This window comes from Schistocerca cancellata, chromosome 5 (genome assembly GCF_023864275.1).
Source record: "Schistocerca cancellata isolate TAMUIC-IGC-003103 chromosome 5, iqSchCanc2.1, whole genome shotgun sequence".
NCBI lineage: Eukaryota > Metazoa > Arthropoda > Insecta > Orthoptera > Acrididae > Schistocerca > Schistocerca cancellata.
The window spans coordinates 49,756,781-49,777,166 of NC_064630.1; positions in this window are offsets into that span (position 1 = coordinate 49,756,781).

Consider the following 20,386-nt stretch of genomic DNA (forward strand, 5'->3'; position numbering starts at 1 on the left):
AGGCAGGATTCGAACCTGCGACCGTAGCAGTCGCGTGATTCCAGGCTGAAGCACCTAGAACCGCTCGGCCACACCGGCCGCCTATATTTGCAAGGAAAGCGGCCGCTGTTATTAGTTAATCTTCACCATTGAAATAAGTTTCACTTCTTCACATGGTTCCCGCTAGGTAGCAGTAATGTGCGCCGACTTCAGTTCTAGTAAAAATTGTGTCGGGACAGTAGAAAGCGTTTGTTTTCTACAGTTTACGCAGTGCGAGTCAGTAATAACTGTTCAGCGTTAGTTTAGTACTAGGTATGGTGTGGATCCTCCTGCAGCACAGGGTATTAGACGATGGCATCAACAGTTCCGAGAAACAGGTTCTTTGGGTAAAGGCAAATCGCCGGGCCTTCCCCGAGTGTCCCACACAGACGTCGATCGCATCCGCCATAGTTTCACAAGGAGTCTGTAGAAATCGGTTCGCCGTGCAGCTCGACAGCTCAGAATGCCTCCGAAGTCCGTCTGGCGTGCGTTGGTCGACGTTTTGACATAAAACCATACAAAATTCAACTCTTCGTGAAGGTGGAAAACAACAACGTGTGGAGTTCTGTAATTTTGTTCCTGGCCGGATAAAGGATATCCGTTTTCTTCCACGCTTGGTGTTTAGTGACGAGGCGACATTCCATTTAAATGAAAAATTGAACCGTCATAGGTACAGAATGATAGGGACTCTCCAAAAATTAATGTGTTTTGTGCAGTTCCACGGGAAAAAGAGTACGGTCCATTTTTCTTTCCCGAGAAGCACACATTTTGATGTGCTTGAGAACTTCCTTTTCCTACAGTTGAAGATGGAATCGAACGCCTTCATTTACTAGCATGATGGGACACCGCCTCACTGGCATCTGGAAGTTGTTGTTGTTGTTGTGGTCTTCAGTCCTGAGACTGGTTTGATGCAGCTCTCCATGCTACTCCATCCTGTGCAGGCCTCTTCATCTCCCAGTAGCTACTGCAGATTACATCCTTCTGAATCTGCTTAGTGTATTCATCTCTTGGTCTCCCTCTACGATTTTTACCCTCCACGCTGCCCTGCAGTACTAAATTGGTGATCCCTTGATGCCTCACAACATGTCCTACCAACCGATCCCTTCTTCTAGTCAAGTTGTGCCACAAACTTCTCTTCTCCCCAATTCTATTCAATACCTACTCATTAGTTATGCGATCCACCCATCTAATCTTCAGCATTCTTCTATAGCACCACATTTCAAAAGCTTCTATTCTCTTCTTGTTTAAACTATTTATCGTCCATGTTTCATTTCAATACATGGCTACACTCCATACAATTACTTTCAGAAACGACTTCCTGACACTTAAATCAATACTCGATGTTAACAAATTTCTCTTCTTCAGAAATGCTTTCCTTGGCATTGCCAGTCTACATTTTATATCCTCTCTACTTCGACCATCATCAGTAATTTTGCTCCCCAAATAGCAAAACTCCTTTACTACTTTAAGTGTCTCATTTCCTAATCTAATTCCCTCAGCATCACCCGACTTAATTCGACTACATTCCATTATCCTCGTTTTGCTTTCGTTGTGTTCATCTTATACCCTCCTTTCAAGACACTGTCCATTCCGTTCAACTGCTCTTCCAAGTCCATTGCTGTCTCTGACAGAATTACAATGTCATCGGCGAACCTCAAAGTTTTTATTTCTTCTCCCTGGATTTTAATACCTACTCCGAACTTTTCTTTCGTTTCCTTTACTGCTTACTCAATATGCAGATTGAATAGCATCGGGGAGAGGCTACAACCCTGTCTCACTCCCTTCCCAACCAGTGCTTCCCTTTCATGTCCCTCGACTCTTCTAACTGCCATCTGCTTTCCGTACAAATTGTAAATAGCCTTTCGCTCCCTGTATTTTACCCCTGCCACCTTCAGAATTTGAAAGAGAGTATTCCAGTCAACATTGTCAAAAGCTTTCTCTAAGTCTACAAATGCTAGAAACGTAGGTTTTCCTTTCCTTAATCTTTCTTCTAAGATAACTCGTAGGGTCAGTATTGCCTCGCGTGTTCCAACATTTCTACGGAATCCAAACCGCTCTTCCGCGAGGTCGGCTTCTACCAGTTTTTCCATTCATCTGTAAAGAATTCGCGTTAGTATTTTGCAGCTGTGGCTTATTAAACAGATAGTTCGGTAATTTTCACATCTGTCAACACCTGCTTTCTTTGGGATTCGAATTATTATATTCTTCTTGAAGTCTGAGGGAATTTCGCCTGTCTCATACATCTTGCTCACCAGATGGTAGAGTTTTGTCAGGACTGGCTCTCCCATGGCTGTCAGTAGTTCTAATGGAATGTTTTCTACTCCCGGGGCCTTGTTTCGACTTAGGTCTTTCAGTGCTCTGTCAAACTCTTCACGCAGTATCATATCTCCCATTTCATCTTCATCCACTTCCTCTTCCATTTCCATTATATTGTCCTCAAGAACATCACCCCTGTATAAACCCTCTATATACTCCTTCTACCTTTCTGCTTTCCCTTCTTTGCTTAGAACTGGGTTTCCATCTGAGCTCTTGATATTCATGCAAGTGGTTCTCTTTAATTTTCCTGTCTCTTTAATTTTCCTGTAGGCAGGTCTCTTTAATTTTCCTGTAGGCAGTATCTATCTTACCCTTCGTGAGATAAGCCCTTACGTCGTTACATTTGTCCTCTAGCCATGCCTGTTTAGCCATTTTGCGCTTCTTGTCGATCTCATTTTTGAGACGATTGTATTCCTTTTTGCCTGCTTCACTTGCTGCCTTTTTGTATTTTCTCCTGGAAGTGCGGGAATTTATAAATCAAAGAATTTCTGAAAGATGGATCGGTCGCACGGGACCAAATGATTCAGTCTTACATTACTGGCCTCCAAGGTCCCCAGACCTGACTGTATGTGATTATTTCTTGTGAGGGTTTGTAAACGATTCTGTTTATTTGCCTCTGTTACCAACAACTATGAATGAACTGAGACATCGGGTTACAGCATCTGTGGAAGCTGTAAACTCAAGACATGCTCGCTGCAGTGTGGAAACTATTTGAATATCGCAATGACGTATGCCGAGCATCTTAAGGGGGCCAAATTTAACAGCTATGAGAAGGTATGGAAAAAAATACTTTTTGAGTTCCCGTCCACCAAAAAAACAGATTTCATTGTATATGTTTTTTTTTTAGTTTCGGAAATATAGACGTTCCAAATCGGATGATTCTTTTTGATACACCTTTTATATGTAATATATAAAGTGAAATGGTTGTTACCAAAAAATCTCGAAAAGTTCTTAGCCGAAGTTTTACACGATACTCTAATGCAAATTCGAATAGCCATATGCTGTATATTTTTATATACATATGGTATATAAATATTTACGTAATCTATAAATCGGAAATGTTGTTATCAAAAATCTAGACTGATTTACTTAAGATTTTTACACGATACTCTAATGAATATTCGGGTGGAGTAAGCTATATGTTTTTCTAATGTATATAATATGTAAATATACATTTCTTACGGGAAAGGAATCGTTATTAGCAAAAATATCGAAAAGTTTTTCACCGATTTAGTTCAAATTTTTACAGTTTACACTAAGAAACTTTCAGACAGACATAGGCTATATTTTTTTCTAACGACAATGTGCAGGTTCTCTGTTAAATCCAAATGCGAGAGGGAAAATGTTCTGCTGTGATGTGAAATTGTGCGGTTTCGTTTTCTTTCTCGCAGTCAATTCCAGCTAAAACAACGGGGTATATAAGCCATTAAAAATATTGTGTTTCCTGTATATATATACTTTCCCCTTATATAGAGTTTCAAACCAAAATTGTATGCACAATAGTGTTTTGTTTAGTTTCTTCCTCACTGCCTGTTTCACATTGTATTGAACAAAATAACATCGGTTTTATCAACGGTTAAATTATATTTCTGGCTAATCGGTTTGTGATTGGGATACTACTACGGTATCTGAATCACCCGAGCCTTTGTAATCCTACTCATTTGCTGAATAAAACTATGAAAAATAACGTCATTGAAGTTGCTATCGCCGCAGATCAAACAGCTGTAGAGATATCTCTCATACCCCATATATCAGTGATCCAGTGCTATTTACCCATTCATTTTAAGCAACATCAATTCCTAATCAAGGTTTCGTTTACAATAACAATAAACCGTACTCAAGGTTAGAAAGGCTTAAGAGGATAGAGAGGAGGGGTGAAGGAGGTGGACAAAGAGGAGGTCGGCAGACAGGTGGAAAGGAGGACGTGCATCCCAGTCCTACGAATGTTTAGCATTGCGAAAAATTGTCGGGTTCGCTAGTTGCTTATAATAACAACGGGAATGACTGGATTGTTCAATTGAAAACGCCACAAAATATTACCCTCTTCACACATGCCATTCCGAGTTCCGCATCTAATGACGTTAAATCCTAAAAACTTCATTTCTTCCTTTCTGTCAATATTAAATTCAACATTTATAAAAATGAAATATTAAGGTCCTGTATAGTCACATTCACACAGGAGTCACTCCCATTAATCGCAACTGTACAGAAACCGGAGGCGACTGGTGAAGAGTTAAAATTTAACATTAATTCGCTCACAAGAAGAAGCTACGCAACAGCCACTCCAGACACTTCTGAAATGCTTACGAATCTCATCTAAAATAGACATTCAAGAGTCATTTAATACAAGTGTCCTTTTTTTTAATTGTTAGAATACAGGGTGAGTCACCTAACGTTACCGCTGGATATATTTCGTAAACCACATCAAATACTGACGAACCGATTCCACAGACCGAACGTGAGGAGAGGGGCTAGTGTAATTGTTTAATAGAAACCATACAAAAATGCACGGAAGTATGTTTTTTAACACAAACCTACGTTTTTTTAAATGGAACCCCGTTAGTTTTGTTAGCACATCTGAACATATAAACAAATACGTAATCAGTGCCGTTTGTTGCATTGTAAAATGTTAATTACATCCGGAGATATTGTAACCTAAAGTTGACGCTTGAGTACCACTCCTCCGCTGTTCGATCGTGTGTATCGGAGAGCACCGAATTACGTAGGGATCCAAAGGGAACGATGATGGACCTTAGGTACAGAAGAGACTGGAACAGCACATTACGTCCACATGCTAACACCTTTTTATTGGTCTTTTTCACTGACGCACATGTACATTACCATGAGGGGTGAGGTACACGTACACACGTGGTTTCCGTTTTACGGAGTGGAATAGGGTGTGTCCCGACATGTCAGGCCAATAGATGTTCAATGTGGTGGCCATCATTTGCTGCACACAATTGCAATCTTTGGGGTAATGAATGTCGTACACGCGGCAGTACATCTGGTGTAATGTCGCCGCAGGCTGTCACAATACGTTGTTTCATATCCTCTGGGGTTGTAGGCACATCACTGTATACATTCTCCTTTAACGTACCCCACAGAAAGAAGTCCAGAGGTGTAAGATGAGGAGAACGGGCTGGCCAACTTATGCGTCCTCCACGTCCTATGAAACGCTCATCGAACATCCTGTCAAGGGTCAGCCCAGTGTTAATTGCGGAATGTGCAGGTGCACCATCATGCTGATACCACATACGTCGACGCGTTTCCAGTGGGACATTTTCGAGCAATGTTGGCAGATCATTCTGTAGAAACGCGATGTATGTTGCAGTGCTCTCCGATACACACGATCGAACAGCGGAGGAGTGGTACTCAAGCGTCAACTTTAGGTTACAATATCTCCGGATGTAATTAACATTTTACAGTGCAACAAACGGCACTGATTACGTATTTGTTTATATGTTCAGATGTGCTAACAAAACTAACGTGGTTCCATTTAAAAAAACGTAGGTTTGTGTTGAAAAACATACTTCCGTGCATTTTTGTATGGTTTGTATTAAACAATTACACTAGCCCCTCTCCTGACTTTCGGTCTGTGGAATCGGTTCGTCAGTATTTGATGTGGTTTACGAAATATATCCAGCGGTAACGTTAGGTGACTCACCCCGTATACACTGCCGTTGAAATCGCATCACCAAAAAATAATTATTGTAGAGTAATGAAATTTCGGGAAAAATTTGTCTTCGTAATATATTTTAGTCATTAAAATTGCAAGATCACAGGGTTAACGTAGGCTCGAAGTAAGCCATTGCAAAATGTGAAATGCTGCTACATTAATAACCGCCGGTGTAACCACTAGAATGTTGAATGCAATCTTGCAAACGTGCATGCATTGTGTTCTACAAATGGCGAATATCAGTTTGTTGCACTTGGTCGGTCCGTACAGTAACGGTTAATTGTGTTTGTGGATGACGCTGGAGTTGTCGCCAGATGATGTCCCATATGTGTTCGATTGGAGACAGATCTGTCCGAGGAGGCCAAGGCAACATGTCAACACTCCGTAGAGCACGTTATGTTACAACAGCGGTATGTGGGCGAGCGTTATACTGTTGGAAAACACTCTGTTCATGAATGGTAGTACAACAGGTCGAACCATCAGACTGTCGTGCAAATTTGCAGCCAGGGTGCGTGGGATAACCAAGAGAGAGCTCCTGCTGTCATAGGAAATCGCACCTCAGACCATAACTCCCAGTGTAGGTTGTAATCTTTCCCCTCCATCTACTGTCCACATTGAACAATGTCAGGTCCAGGCAAAGTCTTTTATGAAGATCTGAGAGGATCGAAGATTACAATAAACTTTCTCGTTTACTTAGCTTGTAATGTTGAGTTGGTTCCAGTTCTTGTCTAGCAGTCTGATTCTTGAAGCTGAAAAATGTCACATCGGATCCTCACGGTTGGTTTGAAGTAAATAAATCTGAAGATTGCAGCATTTTTTTCCCTAAATATATTTTCTTTTTTTTTCTTTAAACATGGAAACAGAAAAGACTGTAACAACTACAGAGGTATCTCTTTAATCAGCGTTGTGGGTAAAATCTTCGCAGGTATTGTTGAAAGGAAAGTGCGAGTATTAGTTGAGGACCAATTGGATGAAAATCAGTATGGGTTTAGGCCTCTTAGAGGTTGTCAGGACCAGATCTTTAGCTTACGGCAAATAATGGAGAAGTGTTATGAGTGGAACAGGGAATTGTATCTATGCTTCATAGATCTAGAAAAGGCATATAACCGGGTTCCTAGGAGGAAGTTATTGTCTGTTCTACAAGATTATGGAATAGGAGGCAAACTTTTGCAAGCAATTAAAGGTTTTTACATGGATAGTCAGGCAGCAGTTAGAGTTGACGGTAAATTGAGTTCATGGTTCAGAGTAGTTTCAGGGGTAAGACAAGGCTGCAACCTGTCTCCATTGTTGTTCATATTATTTATGGATCATATGTTGAAAACAATAGACTGGCTGGGTGAGATTAAGATATGTGAACACAAAATAAGCAGTCTTGCATATGCGGATGACTTAGTTGTGATGGCAGATTCGATTGAAAGTTTGCAAAGTAATATTTCAGAGCTAGATCAGAAATATAAGGACTATGGTATGAAGATTAGCATCTCCAAAACGAAAGTAATGTCAGTGGGAAAGAAATATAAACGGATTGAGTGCCAAATAGGAGGAACAAAGTTACAACAGGTGGACGGTTTCAAGTACTTAGGATGCATATTCTCACAGGATGGCAACATAGTGAAAGAACTGGAAGCGAGGTGTAGCAAAGCTAATGCAGTGAGCGCTCAGCTACGATCTACTCTCTTCTGCAAGAAGGAAGTCAGTACCAAGACTAAGTTATCTGTGCACCGTTCAATCTTTCGACCAACTTTGTTGTATGGGAGCGAAAGCTGGGTGGATTCATGTTACCTTATCAACAAGGTTGAGGTTACGGATATGAAAGTAGCTAGGATGATTGCAGGTACTAGTAGATGGGAACAATGGCAGGAGGGTGTCCACAATGAGGAAATCAAAGAAAAACTGGGAATGAACTCTATAGATGTAGCAGTCAGGGCGAACAGGCTTAGATGGTGGGGTCATGTTACACGCATGGGAGAAGCAAGGTTACCCAAGAGACTCATGGATTCAGGAGTAGAGGGTAGGAGGAGTCGGGGCAGACCGAGGAGAAGGTACCTGGATTCGGTTAAGAATGATTTTGAAGTAATAGGTTTAACATCAGAAGAGGCACCAATATTAGCACTGAATAGGGGATCATGGAGGAACTGTATAAGGGGGGCTATGCTCCAGACTGAACGCTGAAAGGCATAATCAGCCTTAAATGATGATGATGATGATATTTTCTCACATTTTAGTAGATCAAACAGTATTTTGATTTTTCTCATGTAGTACTTTCACACCATGTGAAAAACTCGGCTGAGTTTGTGAAAGTACTACACGGAATGCGGCTGGAAAATGAAGACCTACTAGTCAGCTTCGATGTTACATCCTTATTCACACGAGTACCAATAGAAGACTCCCTGGATTTACTCGAAGAACACTTTGAGGAGGATATCATCAAGCTCTTTCGCCATGTGCTAACCACCACCTATTTCAAGTGTGGTGGGACGTTCTACGAACAGATAGATGGTGTAGCTATGGGCTCCCCCCTAGCTCCAGGCATAGCCGACCTATACATGGAGCACTTCGAAAAGCTAGCACTGGACACTGCTAAACACAAGCCAAAAGCCTTCTACAGGTTCGTTGACGATACCTTTGTAGTTTGGCCACATGGCAGGGACAAACTGCTAGAGTTCCATCAACACCTCAACAGCATACATGGAAATATCAAATTTACCATGGAGATAGAATAGAACAGAAGCTTAACCTTTGTGCATATCCTCATCATAAGAAACATGGACGGCACGCTGGGACACGCAGTGTATAGAAAGAAAACACACACGGACCTCTATCTTGACGCCAATAGCTGTCACCACCCTGCGCAACGCAATGCTGTACTCAACACCTTAGTGCACAGGGCCAGGTCAATCTGCGATAAGGAACGTTTGCCAGGAGAATTGCAACACCTAAAGGACACCTTCAAGAGAAATGGATACAGTGAGACACAAATAAGGAGAGCTCTGAAGACCGACCACAAGAAGAGAGAAGAGAGACCGGATGAAGACGAAGCAATGGGCTAGTGCGTTCTTGCCATACGCGGGTCCTCCGACGTCCAAGATCGCGAGAATTCTCAAGAAACATAAAGTGGATACCATTTTCCGCGCAGCAGGAAAAATCAAAGACCTTCTCGGTTCAACCAAGGAGCCACTAGGTCTGACGGCACCAGGTGTGTACAAGATCGGATGCGAATGTGGGATGCAGTATATAGGACAGACGCAGCGTTGCATCTCACAGCACCGCAATGAACCCGTCAGGCATGTACGCTTGGGCCAGACCAACAAATCTGCTGTGGCGGAACATAGTATTGAGGAGAAGCACACCTTCGATTTCGAGGACACAAAGAAAATACACTCCTGGAAATTGAAATAAGAACACCGTGAATTCATTGTCCCAGGAAGGGGAAACTTTATTGACACATTCCTGGGGTCAGATACATCACATGATCACACTGACAGAACCACAGGCACATAGACACAGGCAACAGAGCATGCACAATGTCGGCACTAGTACAGTGTATATCCACCTTTCGCAGCAATGCAGGCTGCTACTCTCCCATGGAGACGATCGTAGAGATGCTGGATGTAGTCCTGTGGAACGGCTTGCCATGCCATTTCCACCTGGCGCCTCAGTTGGACCAGCGTTCGTGCTGGACGTGCAGACCGCGTGAGACGACACTTCATCCAGTCCCAAACATGCTCAATGGGGGACAGATCCGGAGATCTTGCTGGCCAGGGTAGTTGACTTACACTTTCTAGAGCACGTTGGGTGGCACGGGGTACATCCAGACGTGCATTGTCCTGTTGGAACAGCAAGTTCCCTTGCCGGTCTAGGAATGGTAGAACGATGGGTTCGATGACGGTTTGGATGTACCGTGCACTATTCAGTGTCCCCTCGACGATCACCAGTGGTGTACGGCCAGTGTAGGAGATCGCTCCCCACACCATGATGCCGGGTGTTGGCCCTGTGTGCCTCGGTCGTATGCAGTCCTGATTGTGGCGCTCACCTGCACGGCGCCAAACACGCATTCGACCATCATTGGCACCAAGGCAGAAGCGACTCTCATCGCTGAAGACGACACGTCTCCATTCGTCCCTCCATTCACGCCTGTCGCGACACCACTGGAGGCGGGCTGCACGATGTTGGGGCGTGAGTGGAAGACGGCCTAACGGTGTGCGGGACCGTAGCCCAGCTTCATGGAGACGGTTGCGAATGGTCCTCGCCGATACCCCAGGAGCAATAGTGTCCCTAATTTGCTGGGAAGTGGCGGAGCGGTCCCCTACGGTACTGCGTAGGATCCTACGGTCTTGGCGTGCATCCGTGCGTCGCTGCGGTCCGGTCCCAGGTCGACGGGCACGTGCACCTTCCGCCGACCACTGGCGACAACATCGATGTACTGTGGAGACCTCACGCCCCACGTGTTGAGCAATTCGGCGGTACGTCCACCCGGCCTCCCGCATGCCCACTATACGCCCTCGCTCAAAGTCCGTCAACTGCACATACGGTTCACGTCCACGCTGTCGCGGCATGCTACCAGTGTTAAAGACTGCGATTGAGCTCCGTATGCCACGGCAAACTGGCTGACACTGACGGCGGCGGTGCACAAATGCTGCGCAGCTAGCGCCATTCGACGGCCAACACCGCGGTTCCTGGTGTGTCCGCTGTGCCGTGCGTGTAATCATTGCTTGTACAGCCCTCTCGCAGTGTCCGGAGCAAGTATGGTGGGTCTGACACACCGGTGTCAATGTGTTCTTTTTTCCATTTCCAGGAGTGTATATAGTACTAACGGATTTTGGGACTCAGTAGTCAGAGTCCATAGAAATACGGTTACATGACAACCTAATCAACCGCGACAGTGGCTACCAGCTCAGCACAGTCTGGGAGCCTGCAATCAGGAAAATCAGAGAAGAACGTTCCGTTCCACCAAGGGCATTGGACGGAGCAGACAGAGACGGACTCCGGGACTCGAACCCCGCGCACCTGATTCCCTCCCCTCCCCCATCCCCCACCGGACGATACAGGCGCATCGGGCGATTCCGCGGGCGCGTGACTGGCCAGCCGCGGGAAGCAGAGAGTGGTCCAGCAGAGATATAAGCCCGCGACCGACGATATCCCGACACTTCGCCTGAAGATGATGGAGACGCATTCCATCGAAACGTTGCTACGAGACGACGATGCTACTTGGCTACCAACCCGTCAAGACTTCATATACGAGGTGCATTCAAGTTCTAAGGCCTCCGATATTTTTTCTAATTAACTACTCACCCGAAATCGATGAAACTGGCGTTACTTCTCGACGTAATCGCCCTGCAGACGTACACATTTTTCACAACGTTGACGCCATGATTCCATGGCAGCGGGAAGGCTTCTTTAGGAATCTGTTTTGACCACTGGAAAATCGCTGAGGCAATAGCAGCACGGCTGGTGAATGTGCGGCCACGGAGAGTGTCTTTCATTGTTGGAAAAAGCCAAAAGTTACTAGGAGCCAGGTCAGGTGAGTAGGGAGCATGAGGAATCACTTCAAAGTTGTTATCACGAAGAAACTGTTGCGTAACGTTAGCTCGATGTGCGGGTGCGTTGTCTTGGTGAAACAGCACACGCGCAGCCCTTCCCGGACGTTTTTGTTGCAGTGCAGGAAGGAATTTGTTACCGTAGTGCCCTTTGGAACGCAATGGGTAAATATTACGCCCTCGCGGTCCCAGAACATGGACACCATCATTTTTTCAGCACTAGCGGTTACCCGAAATTTTTTTGGTGGCGGTGAATCTGTGTGCTTCCATTGAGCTGACTGGCGCTTTGTTTCTGGATTGAAAAAATGTTAAGTCCCATAAAGCTCAGAGCCATTTGAACGGTTTTGACTTTGTCACATTAAAGGCAGCCTCGACCAAGATCAAATCACCACGTCCAATCTCCAAGTTAACTAACGCTCACGACCGTTACAGCGCGTATTCAAAACAAATCTGGTTTGCATCCTAATAGTTGCACTATTGGCGGCTCTCATATATGACTGGCGCCAAATTTTAATGGACATCTTTCAGCTGTAGAAACGCGTCTCCCAGCTTTAGTTTATGTCGCACAACTCCTTCATGTTGCGATTTTTTTCTGTCATTGTAGAATAAGCTTATAATGCAACTGTTCTAGTAAGAGCAATTTGATGGATTACAAGTTTAATTTGGGTTCTTCTGCTCTGCGTGTATCTAACATAACGATGTCTTTGGCTTCACAGTAAATACGTTTGTTAAAGCAGATGCTCAGTTTGCCGCTGTTTTATCATCGCAGGGACAATGGTAATTTATAAGTATGGTCTCATAAAGGCCTTGTCTTATTGCTTCTGTTTGTCGAAGTTTATCTTTTAATTTGTATGTGAATAAGTGTTTTCTGTATATCTAAAGAAACGTGTTCGCTAAAGATTCGACTCACAACATGAAGCACCATTTATGAAGCACTGAAATGAGCCAGTTACAGTGAAGAGAAGTGTGTCGAGCTTCTACGGCAGTCCTCTCTGCTGTGATTCAATTATGGTACGTCTGGTGTGGGCCTCCCTCAATTTCGCTGCTCCTTTTACTAAGGGAGCTGCCGGCTGCAGTGACAAAGCTCCCCTGGAAGGAGGAGAATCTGTGTCTGTAGCGATCTCTAGAGGTGTTTCGCTTTAAGAGCTACCATACGTAGGAATTAAGAGGTAAATAATTTACATTTCCATAAGTAATTTCTTTTATATTGTTAGCTCGCGTCAGTGTTACCTTATGATTTTTCCCTAGTGCGTCCTATCAGCCCATCTGCTTGGTCTTCATTACGTTCTAAGAGAAACTAGAGCTGCCGAAGAACAGTGGCGCTAACAACGGAACAAAGTACATTTATTGACAACGTTGACGAAAGTTTTAGTCGCTTGTATTTTCTATTTCCGTATTTTCGTTTGCTTTTTTTATTTGCAGGGGCTGTTTCTGTGTTTCCACAGATCAGGTGTTTTCAGTTTTTCGCTGTGTTTATGATGACTGAAGGCAGCTTCTTTAGAGGCAAAACACTGATATTGTCAGCGAATGTGTGCGTTTAAGTTTCGATGTCCGTTTACTAAAATTAACAGCTGAGATACTATGTTTCATTGATCTTCTGGAGGTGTTCATTTTCCTTGTGGAATGTTTGCTATGCTAATAATTAACAACTGTAGACTCACGAGGATAGTGGAATGTAATCGAATTAACTCAGGTGATGCTAAGGGAATTAGATTAGGAAATGAGACACATAAAGTAGTAAATGAGTTTTGCTATTTGGGGACCAAAATAACTGATGATGGTCGAAATAGCGAGGATAAAAATGTAGACTGGCAATGGCAAGGAAAGCGTTTCTGAAGAAGAGGAATTTGTTAACGTCGAGTATAGATTTAAGTGTCAGGAAGTCGTTTCTGAAAGTATTTGTATGAAGTGTAGCCATGTATGGAAGTGAAACATGGACGATAAATAATTTGGACAAGAAGAGAACAGAAGGTTTAGAAATGTGGTGCTATACAAGAATGCTGAAGATTAGATGGGTAGATCACATAACTAATGAGGAGGTACTGAATAGAATTGAGGAGAAGAGGAGTTTGTGGTACACGTTGACTAGAAGAAGGGATCGGTTGGTAGGACATGTTCTGAGGCATCAAGGGATCACCAATTTAGTACTGCAGGGCAGCGTGGGGGGTAAAAATCGTAGAGCGAGACCAAGAGATGAATACACTAAGCAGGTTCAGAAGGATGTAGGCTGCAGTAGGTACTGGGAGATGAAGCAGCTACCACAGGATAGAGTAGCATGGAGAGCTGCATCAAACCAGTCTCAGGACTGAAGACCACAACAACAACAACAACAGGCTAACGACGACAATTTCGAGCCTGCTCGTAATATTTGGCGGTTGCGAGTACTATTTCTTAAATTGTGAAGAGTGAAATAAAAACAGTGTACCGTCCTCTTCGATACAGAGAGTGTTTCAAGAGCAATAGTAAATATTTCAGCACATGGTAACATAGACTGTGTGGCGAAATAAATAAAAAAAATTAAATTTTATTGATTTTTTGAAAAGAGGAAAAATTACGGACGTGGAACTGTAAGTTTAGAATTTTTGAAGGGCTTTTTTTACGGACTGTATTGACCGGCTTGAATGCGGACAAATTCAGTGCTGCGTGAAATATGGAAATATGCCTGTAATATAATTTACCACTCCGATTAATTACATTTTTGAATTCTACGTCATTGTTCATTTATTCAGAGTTCTCACCTTAGACGTAAAATTCGTCTTTCTGCCACAGTATTAATTCATTAGTCGCCATCGGTGTCCTTCTCCTTGTTGACCGTGTGTATCTTCCTGAGTCGGCATCGGTTCACTTCACGAAGACGGTGGAACCCAAGGAAATACAATGCTACGTTAGTTTAAATAACTCTCGTAAAACATAGATACTTCTCACTATTTTTTATTCACAACACAATAAGACTTGCTGTGCTCGTCGCACAAACCATAATTACTAACTATATGGCTGCCTTTCCGCACACTCCAAAAATCACGTCCATCCTCCACAAGGCAACAATCGAAAGTGTCCCTTAGCTCCTTGGAGTATGAAACAAAAGAGAATCCAATGTGAACATTACAAAGATTATAATCTACATGCCTCTCAATTTAATCTTTGGCGCACCCTTTAAGGTATTGTATGTCTCTGCGTCGGAATGTGTCATTACAACTGTTCGAATAAAACATACCGTGTAACATGTGGACTCTGACGGCTCATTACAGAGTAGTTATGTAAATATGATTTATTCGGTTTGTTACCCCTGTCACCCTTGTTTCTGTGAAGATACCTTCACAACAGTGAACAAGTTACACAACACTGAGTAACTCAATAACACTTGTAACGCGGCCAATGTTTGATGGAATGCGACGTGCATGACGTAGCCATAACGGCCGTCCACGCCAGTCAGTATTACAAAGAAAGGAAGCCAAATAAAATTAATATCTTAATTCCAACAACGTATTCGCGTCTGCTACAAAATTCTGAACTTATTGACAATAATCTCAAACAAAATGATGGGCTATCACTCGCTGACGAGAATGACTGTCGTCTTCTAAACTGTTTCTATGGGATCTTAAGTGACTGTATGTCCAGTCCTGGCGCTGAACGTTTTTCCGTATTGTTGACACACATTTGTTCTGGTGGAGACTGGCTGCGTATCGTTGCTTATCTTGAAAAGCTCCCGTTGTTACCTAGCATTGCCCTAGCCGCTTTCTGTTTTCCGCTTCAGTTGCTCGAAGCACTGATTTCCTTACCAAACATTACGACTCCATACTGGACGATTAAGTGCAGTAGTTTCCCATTTGCCATTTTCTGTTTCAAATCTTTTCCTGTTGTCTTTTAATCCATGTTTGTACTGTTTCTGTGGTCTTCCTAGTTTTCTTTCTCAACCCTTAACCCTCCGTTACTCGCGCGAAAATTCGTGACATGGTCACTCGCGCGGATGTAAGGTGTCATCCGCAAAGCAAGCGGTCTATTTGTATACTTTGAACGGTCTTTATGACGATTTTATGGCTTTTTTTTATTAAATCTAAATATAACACATTTAATATTCGTGCACAGTGTAATACATTCTAAAGTTTGAAACCGTTCGACCATTCGAAGATCAATATCTTCAGCTGAATTACTGGCATTACATGGTCCCTTTGGTTGCTGTTTTTACATCAGCCAAAGCAAACACTTTTAACCCATACTTTACTGGTTTGCTAGGGATATATTGCCTGAATGGACTGGTCAGTTTCCTCCAAATGCCAAAAGCTGTTCGTCAACAGTAAGATATTCACTAGGTGCAAAATATTTTTGGCAATTGTTCGGGAATAGTTCAAGTACCTCTCTGATAGCTCTGATAGGAGTCAATTTGTCAGTCTCTCTCCGAACACCTCTATCACTGATATTATCAAACATAAGACATCTCAACAGAAACTTGAATCGGTTTTCACTTATGCATAAATAACATGATTCAAGTCCGTTTCCCTTTGAGTTACTCACAATTTCGATATACTATTCGTAGAACATCTCAAAGATCCACATAGATATAACGAACCAATGAAAGCTCTGACCTCTATCGCATCTGTTTCCTTAGCGTTCCTTTCCCTAGAGAAGTCACCACGAACTTAATTGATGTATATATTAGTGCATGTTGCGATAATGCTTATTATATTTTCATCCAAGAACAAATTCAGAATTTCTATTTCTGACTTTTTTATACGAGCTTGATTTTTTTTTTTTGGTCCAGGCAAATGCGCAATAAAATTACAAGATCTGCTTGTAACAATGGTACGATATTTATTTTTCCTCCGTTTAGTTATCCGATCTTTCTCTAAAAGAAATGCATCCTCTTGAGTTACTTCTTCCTGTGACTCATATTCATCATTCTCTGGCACTTGTTGTTCTGTTTGCTGAATCATGACCGCTTTCATGAACACAGTCCTCAGTCTCTTGAGTCAGCGCTATCACTGCGAGCATCTTCACGCTATCACTGTGAGCATCTTCATCACTCAGCTCATTGAACTATTCCAGTCATACTAAACTCTGTCCGAGGTTTTTTTTGCTTTTGACATTTCTTCCACAATCTAAAAATAAATAGAATACTAGGTATCACGGAAGGTAGCTGTAGACAGTTTCAATAAGCCCAAATTTACGCACATGAAAGATCGATTGAATCTAGGAAAGCAACAAAGTAATACAGACTTGAGACCTGAGTTTCTCCTGGCGTATACAACTTTCAAATAACTTCCGGGAATTCAGCCAGGTAACACTTTGAGCGACCGCCGATATTTCGGCGGGACAACACCCCGCCATTTTCAAGGCAAACTGCAACGGACAGGCGGCGTACATGCAAATTTAATACCTCGGTTCTCGGACCGAAGCAGGAAAGATAACACACACACACACACACTGAACACTAGTGCCACCAAAGATGACCAAAGTCAGAGCTATCGATAGTGAGACTATGAATTCGCAGGTGAGGCAGCATTGACTCTGTTCCTCTGTTTTTTGACAAGGGAGAGAGCCGGATTCCAAACAGAGTTTAAACAGAAACCTCCATCCCTGTTAACGAGGTTGCTCGCTAATTTAATCTCAACTGCCTCCCTAATGACACTGTCCCAATAGCTGGACGTGCATGCCAATATCTCGGTGTTATTATATAACATGGGGTGACCAGTATCCAAGCAATGTTCGGCAATAGCAGATCTATTTGGCTGCTGTAATCGTGTGTGCCGTTTATGCTCAGTATATCTGTCCTCCATGGTCCTGATAGTTTGACCAATATATGCCATGCCGCAGCTACAAGGAATACGATATACACCCGCCTTACGCAGTCCAAGATCATCCTTAACGGAACTCAAAAGTGCTCTGATTTTAGATGGAGGTCGGAAAACACATTTCACATCGTATTTCCGTAAAATACGACCAATCTTATTGGACGTGTTTCCTACGTAAGGCAAGAAGGCAGTAGACTTAGGTGTTGACTCAGAATTATCATCAATCACCCGATGTACAGTTGGTCGATAGTGCAACGCACGTTCAATCTGTCTATCACCGTAACCATTTTGACGAAATGTAACTTCAAGATGGGACAGCTCAGCTGGCAAAGTCTCAGCGTCAGAAACGACATGTGCCCTGTGTACCAAGGTACGAAGTACCCCTTCACGCTGAGCCGAATGGTGACAACTATTAGCTTGTAAGTACAAGTCGGTGTGAGTGCGTTTCCTGTAGACTGCATGTCCCAATGATCCATCATCCTTCCTCCTAACCAACACGTCGAGAAAGGGAAGGCAACCATCCTCTTCCACCTCCATCGTAAACCGAATGTTCGGGTGGATCGAGTTCAGATGTTCTAGAAAGACATTCAAATTCTCCCTACCGTGAGGCCAAACAACGAAGGTATCGTCAACGTATCTAAAGAAACAGGCGGGTTTTAAAGGCGCCGACTCCAATGCACGTTCCTCGAAGTCTTCCATAAACAAATTTGAGATCACAGGAGACAACGGACTACCCATCGCAACTCCATCTGTCTGCTTGTAATACTGGTCATTAAAGAAAAAGTAAGTGGATGTCAACACATGCCTAAAGAGATTAGTTAAATCAGCACCAAACCTGGCTTCAATGAACCGCAACGAATGAGACAGAGGAACACGAGTGAAGAGAGACCACATCGAAACTCACTAAAATATCAGAGTCATTCAGCCTCAGTCCCTCCAAACGACGTAAAAAATCAGCTGAGTTCCTGATATGATGTTCACACCGTCCTAGTCCGCAGCTCGTGGTCGTGCGGTAGCGTTCTCGCTTCCCACGCCCGGGTTCCCGGGTTCGATTCCCGGCGGGGTCAGGGATTTTCTCTGCCTCGTGATGACTGGGTGTTGTGTGATGTCCTTAGGTTAGTTAGGTTTAAGTAGTTCTAAGTTCTAGGGGACTGATGACCATAGAAGTTAAGTCCCATAGTGCTCAGAGCCTCACACCGTCCTACTTGTGGACTCAACAGATCGGCGGTCGCTGAAAGTGTTACCTGGCTGAATTCCCGGAAGTTATTTGATAATACAGACTTACTTTGTTTCAGATTGTGGCAGCAGAGCTCGCGTGGATGGCAAGTGTCTTCCACACTATAAACGTCGGGACACACACGTCCGGGCCGTGTCAGGGCCGAGCGTCGGGCGAGTGACGGCCGTGCTCCGGTCCGTTCCTGCAGGGGCCACACATGACCGGGGCACGTCCGTAGTGGCTCGGACGTGGTGATCTGTCTTTCTGTTTGTGAAAGCTGTAAAACTTGTTCACTAATTTTCGTAGTAGTGAATTAGGACTTATATCACTTGCTTTAGACGAAGAGCAAAAAGAACGAAGGCAAACAAGAAGAAGAAAATTATGGATCCACAGTGCCTGGAAAACAAGACGGTACAGGGAGAGTTTCGAACATTATTTTCTCATCTCATAGGCGATTGTGCACTTTGCTCTGGTTGACCCATGTTACAATTTTATTGCAATAAACGTGGGAGCGCCGGCCGCGGTGGTCTAGCGGTTCTAGGCGCTCAGTCCGGAACCGCGCGACTGCTACGGTCGCAGGTTCGAATCCTGCCTCGGGCATGGATGTGTGTGATGTCCTTAGGTTAGTTAGGTTTAAGTAGTTCTAAGTTCTAGGGGACTGATGACCACAGCTGTTAAGTCCCATAGTGCTCAGAGCCATTTGAACCAATTTTGAAACGTGGGAGCGTACGGAAAAAACTCTGATGGAGGCATTCTAGTAAATTCAGACCTTGGAAAGTCATTGGAAAACAATACGCTTAGCGTCCCAAAGAGTAAAACTTTATCCAGAACTGATGTTGAACTTCCAATGGTAATTGTAGGCGATGAAGCTTTTCCTCTCAAAACATACTTGATGCGACCATATCCCGGCAGGAACTTAACAAATGACAAGGCTATATTAACAGAATCTTCCGTCGGTTCTTGGTAGAACAACATTATAATAAATGAAAAGCACCAGTTTACTTTTGTTCTTCAATATTGTAGAACAAAAGCAAACTGGTGCTTTTCATTTATGACAAGCCTATATTTAATTATCGTTTGAGTCGGACAAGAAGAATATCCGAAAATGCATTCGGTATATTGCAACAGAAATTTCGAATATTTAAGAAGAATCCTTCGGGGAGATACCAATAACCTTACAATGATTGTGACGGCTGCGTGTGTCCTGTACAACTTTATTCGAAAAATGGAAGGTTATAGGTTGCCCGAACAGAGGATGGATCAAAAGGAAACTGCTGAGGGATCCGGAAGATCATCAAATTTTCGAAACCTACCTCGAGTTGGTGGGAGAGCAACAGATGCTGCATTTGCTGTACAAGAACAAGTCAAAAAATTCCTGAATTCTCCACAAGAGACTGTGGAATGGCAAGAACATGGCGCCTTGGCGATATAACGATGACATAAACCAAACAACTGTTTGTAAAATAAAAAGTAAATAAATATCTTTCGGGTATTAAAACTTGTATAGTTTTTATCTTGTCTGTGGTTTGTAGATCTGTTGCAATTGTCTTCCAAACTCTGTCTTTGTACCCGACATTCCTGTAGTTCTCACTTCCCTGATCGTAAAAAACAGGAAACTTACGAACTTCTTCTATTAGTCGTTAAACATTCATGTTTTGTACGCAGAACAGTCTTGCGCAGTTGCACAGCTCACAAGACAATTCTACCGTCAGGCTGTAACCTCCCCCTCACTTATCGACCTCAATGACAGTGAAAAATGAAACCGCATGTACCTAATGGGAATTTTGGAAAAGCAATCGTCACCGAAGTTAATTTGTCGGTAAAGAGGGAGGAA